Raw genomic sequence first — 6,000 nt, 5'->3', positions numbered from 1 at the left:
CTTTTAGGTTGGATTTGTACCTTCATCCCCGAACCCTTATTTGGTTCTAGACCTTATGGAGTTGACGATCTCTTGGATCGTTAAAGGGTGTAACCTTCACCTCGTGAACGGTTTACAAGTTCCTAAAACTTGTTGGCGACTCTTTTGCTCTATCTTTTTCCCTTTTGGACGCCACCGTACTTTAGTGTATGATCACAGTGGGGTTCGAGCTAGTGGGATTAAAGCTTGAAATCTATTCCCTACACACCCCATTCATAATCCATGAGATTACTAACTCCATATGGTTCGGAACCACGAAAGGAGGATCGGGGATGATGGTACGAAGTGAGTCATGGAGTCATATTCGCCCGTATTGGCCTCTACTCGATTCTTGTAGTGAAAAGTGATTCCTGCGATCTCAAAGGCATACAAACAAAAATTCAATTTGCTCCAAACTATTATTAAGCTAAATTGGTTGAATATTAATGCAACACATAATTCTTAAATATTGTGATCACTTCAATTAACAACAAGATTAAAAGGAACCTAAACCGGTTGTCCAAATTATCTTATTAGGCGTGATTTTCAATTACATTTTCCCTTTAAACATGCAATATGGTGATCATAAAAATAATAATAGAATAAACATTAATATTGGAAGCAATTCAACAATAATAGCGTTAGTCAAATTAAATACAAAATAACCTAATCATGATACTAGCAATAAGAAAATAAAATAAGAGTAATTAAATTAATTAATTACTCACATTCCGCGCGTTCCTTTAAATTGCTACATCATGAATAAACTGTTAGTAACTTCAATAAAAAATATAAAGTAAATGGAAATTAAATTAAATTAAAAGTAGAGTTGATTTGGTCCAAACCCTCAGTTATTTGTACCTTTCACGCCTTGGTTTAAGGACGGAACCTCGGGTTAAGTATAGACTCCTTGGAGTGCTTAGGGGAATTATTATGGAAGAATAAGGAGGCTAGAAATTAGGTTAAAGAGGGAGAAGAGAATGATTTTTGGTGTAAGGTGAGAGAGAATGATTATTGGTGCCCCGTACATCAAAAATGAGGGGGTATTTATAGAGAAAATGTGCTGAGGGAGCACACGGAACCTTAAAATGATAAAAACCCTAAAAAAGTATCCCGTGACACGACAAACTGTACCGTGACACAGGAAGTCCCACCGTCAGACGGCAAACTTTCCCGCGACACGGTACATTTTTAGTGTGACGCGGGAAATTTTCAAAAAACGGGAAAGAAAACGCGTTAAGGGTTTATGCGGAAAAGACACGGAATGTCCCGTGACACGGCACAGGTACCGTGAAACGGCAGTATCCACCGTGACACGGTACATTACACCGTGTCACGGTATGGGAGACGCGGAAATTACACGGAAACAGCTCCGTGTCACGGGGAATCCCACCGTCAGACGGTGTAAATTCCCGTGACACGGTGGAAAATGCTGTGACGCGGGATTTGTTTAGGTACGAAGAACGCAAATAGGACACGGGATAGCCCCGCGTCACAGCAAGGGAACCGTGTCACGGGGATTCCCACCGTTAGACGGTGCAATTTCCCGTGACACGGTGGAATTGCACTGTGCGCGGTGATTCCAGGTTTTTATCCTTTTTAAAACCATCATAACTTTTGATCCGTAACTCAAAATAAGGCATATAATATATCATTGGAAATATTATCAAGTCTACTTTCCAACCCAATTAAAATCAAGTCAAAATGATATGTAGATTTTAAGATATGGTCGTTTTAGTGGAAGGGTGTCGGTTTTAGGCCGAGTTTGGTGTTTTGCTCATATCTTTTTCGTTATAGCTCGGAATTGGGCTTATGATATATGGTTGGAAAGCTTATTTAAAGGCCTATCCAAAAAAATAATAATTGGATCAAAATTGTATAGCCATAAAATCAGTTTCTCTCAGTGGACACGAAAAGTGGAAAATAGGTTATGGTTTAGGGAAATGAGCTAGAAATTGGATTGGTTCATGAAATATATTGGATAGAACATGTATTTAAGCACTCCAAAGATTAAATACTCAACTCGACCAATAATGGCGGTGAAAGGTGTTCATCAATGGGTTTGGTTTTGGGGAGACATTTTTAGGTGTCTACAGTAGCGAAAGCCCTTTATAATCTGATTAACCAATGCTTGATGATTGCTTATTATGATTTGCCCTGGAATATTGTTTATTAGTAAACCTATGCCCTAGGCCTTTTAATATTTGATTTTCTCCCTACTTTATTTCCTTCGACCTTATTCTCCGTAGTTTAGATTTTATTCATAACAATATTGGTTACTTAGATAATTTAGATTATATTAATTAATTAGAAGTAAAAAGACCTGTTTCCCTGGGGAGTTCGACCCTACTTCCCTATCTACCTTAGTTAGAGGATTTAGGTAATTATTTTTGATTAGGGGATACGACTTTACCCTGTCAGTCATATGACTTTTTATTTATGAATCAATTTTATTTCAAAAAAAAATATACAAGTATATAAGTATGCTGGTATTCTAAAAGTATATATATCTAGATAAACCTTAGAAAATCATACTTCGCAACATTTTTTGGTAATGTATTATGAGTACAAACTATTGTGAAAGGTACAATAATTTATTTTGACAAATTGTGAAGAAGCACATGGATAAATTAATATTATTATTTTGTGTCACTCAAGTTATATACTTATGAAGTAAATAGAATGGATATGTGCTTTATTAATTGGTTTATTGAACACAACAACGTTATTTGGCCATTACGGAGTATTAGTTGTTAATTGATTGTATTAGTTTCGATGATGAGATGATGACTTAATGAGTTCTTGATTTAATGATAAATACTAAGGGCTTATGTACGATAAATCACAAGTTCAAATCTCCCTTTTGTATTTATTTATAAGACTTTATTTTTCCCGACTTGATCTATAAAAAAAAATTGCACATAGTGAATATACTACTATAAGATATGATCTAAATTTAATTTTTCTAATCTAAATCTATATTTTTTTTATCTGACCTAAACAAATAATTATAAAGTGAACTAAACATATTAACATAGCTTAAGTTGACAAAGTTGTACTAAAGTTGAATAGGTACTCTGTAATCTTTATACAGCTAACTATGTTTACAATTCTCTCTTTGAAATTCATCGTACATCAATCATTTTGGAATCAAACCTCTCTTTCAAATCTCTCATTTTCTTTAATCAAACACTTAGGGCATGTTCTCATTGACTGAACTTAGCTGAACTGAAATGAATTGAGCTGAAATGAACTGAACTGAATATTTTATAAGAGAAGGAATTTAGGAGCTGAGCTGAACTGAACTGAACTGAACTGAGTTGAACTGAACTGAGCTGAACTGAGCTGAACTGAACTGAACTGAGCTGAATTGAACTGAACTGAATTGAATTTCAACGTAAGAGAGCAGGCCCTTAGTCACTTAATGACTAATTAAACCTCTATCCCTACCTTCTTAACTAACTTAAACATTTTTTTTTTACACAACTAACTTAAACATAATTAACCATCAAATACGATTTATTTTTTTCATCGATATTAATTGGGTGTTGTTATTCGTCGCTCCCATTTTACCGGGTAACGCTCCCTTTTTGACTTGAAATTCCAATTTTACCCCTAACATTTAAATACGGTTTTTTCCACTTCCCGGCCAACATTTCTCACTTTCTTACTTCTCTCTCTAACTCTCTTACTCTCTAAAACACTCTAAAAATCTGGAAAAAAAAATTTCCAAATTTTTTTCTTCATTTTTAAAAAAACAACAATCATCAAAAACACAAAAAAAATGGGTGATTCGAGGCGGATAAGGCTGAAATTCGGAGGGAGGAGCTTTGGCGGCGGCGGAGGCGGCGGCAACGGAGGCGAGCAGGTGAATTTTTTTTGTTAATTACGGATCGTGGAACTTCCGCCCAAAAAATCTAGAAGTTCCATGGAGGATCCGCCTGGAATTTCCGGATCCTCCTTGGAACTTCCAGATTTTTTGGGCGGAAGTTCCAATTTTTTTTTTTTTGTTTTATTTTTTTTCCCGTTAATAATATGGTTTTGTAATTTTTTATTGTTAATTTAAATTTTTTTTTTTTTGGATTTTGTTATTTTTGTTGTTATTTTGAAGTGTTATGGTTAGTATTATTATTATTGATAATATTTTTATTATTGTTGTTATTATTATGGTTAGTATATTTTGTAGTGTTATTATTTTTAAAAATATGATAAGTATTATTATTTTGTTGATATTAGGGTTTTTATTATTATTGTTATTATGGTTATTGTTGTTGTTGTTAATTTTATTTTTATTTTTTATTTTTTTGGATTTTGTTATTTTTGTTGTTATTTTGAAGTGTTATGGTTAGTATTATTATTATTGTTGTTGATATTATTATTATTATTGTTATTATTATGGTTAGCATATTTTGTAGTGTTATTATTTTTAAAAATATGATTAGTATTATTATTAAACTAAGTTGATATTAGGGTTTTTATGGTTATTGTTGTTGTTTAATTTATTTTTTGTTGTTGTTGTTGTTGTTGTTGTTGTTGTTGTTATAATAATATTATTATTATTGTTATTAGTAGTACTATTATTAATATTTTTAATTATGATTAGTATTATTGTTGTTGATATTACTGTTATTATTATTGTTATCATGGTTATTGTTGTTGTTGTTAATTTGTATTTGTTGTTGTTGTTGTTGTTGTTATTGTTATTATTATTGTTATTATGGTTATTGTTGTTGTTGTTAATTTTATTTGTTGTTGTTGTTGTTATTATTCTTGGCCTTCTATGGTTATTGTTGTTGTTGTTGTTAATTTTAATTTTTTTTTGTTGTTGTTATTACGATTATGATTGTTGGTGTTGTTGTTTTGATTATTGTTTATTATTATTATTATTAGTATTATTATTATTATTATTATTATTATTATTATTATTATTATTACTACTACTACTACTAAAATCGGATTTTTTTCTTATTTTATGTAGATCGAGGGTTCTGGTGCTCGACATGCAATATCACGACGTCTGAATGCGTCTGTTAGGAGACAGACATCTCGTTCAGCACCGCTTCAGCCCGAGCAGCAGCAATACGGGTCTACTAGTGGTTGGACGGGAGACCAACAGTCTAGTAGTAGTCGGCCCTTGTACTCTGCAAGTGGAGCACCCATATCTGACGAGGAAGATGAATGTTCGGCTAGTCATGCTGGTGACCGGGATGAAGAACAGGACCCTCAGGATTACCATATGGTATATAGGGGTCAGTTTGGGAGATTTGTTGGTAGTGGATCGAGTCAGCCTACTTCCAGCTCTGCAGAGGCATGGTTAGTGCAGGAACCGATGCCGGGTGGGCCTGAGGATGGGTATGTTATCCCTAGTTTTGGCGGTCACGAGGCACGGTATATCTGGATCGAGCAGGAGCGTAGTGTTTTGCGCTGTTTGAGTAGGACAAAGTTACGTTCTGACTTGTTCACTTGGCGAGGTCGTTAATCTGTGGAGGACCTCGCGGCGATTGATGCTAGTTGGTTGTCTCACTTGCCCGGCCTGATGTTTAAAAGACTTGATTGGCCGTTGATTTCTGCTTTTGTTGAGAGGTGGCAGCCTGATACGAACACCTTTCACATGCCATTTGGGGAGATTACGATCTTGTTGCACGACGTGTACAACATACTTGGGTTACGGGTCGTAGGTAATATGGTCACCAATACTCCTAGCACGGACGTGTTACGGGACGCGTGCTCGATCACCATGGATATGACTCCAGATGATCTGTCTGAGATTTGCGGCACAAAGACCATTTGGCAGGGTAGTGGGGTGTTGACTGATAAGATTTTTGAGTCGACATTGGCGGTTGACCGGGAGTTTAGTGATCAGCTTGATGGATACTTGTGGTTAGTGCTTGGAGGTACACTGTTTGTAGACAAGAGTGGTAACCGTACGCATCCTTCCTTCCTCCACGAGCTATGTTACATGGATGTCCCTATTAACGAGTA

This window comes from Chenopodium album, chromosome 5, assembly GCF_948465745.1.
Source record: "Chenopodium album chromosome 5, dcCheAlbu1.1, whole genome shotgun sequence".
Lineage (NCBI taxonomy): Eukaryota > Viridiplantae > Streptophyta > Magnoliopsida > Caryophyllales > Amaranthaceae > Chenopodium > Chenopodium album.
This window is presented reverse-complemented; position numbering follows the sequence as displayed.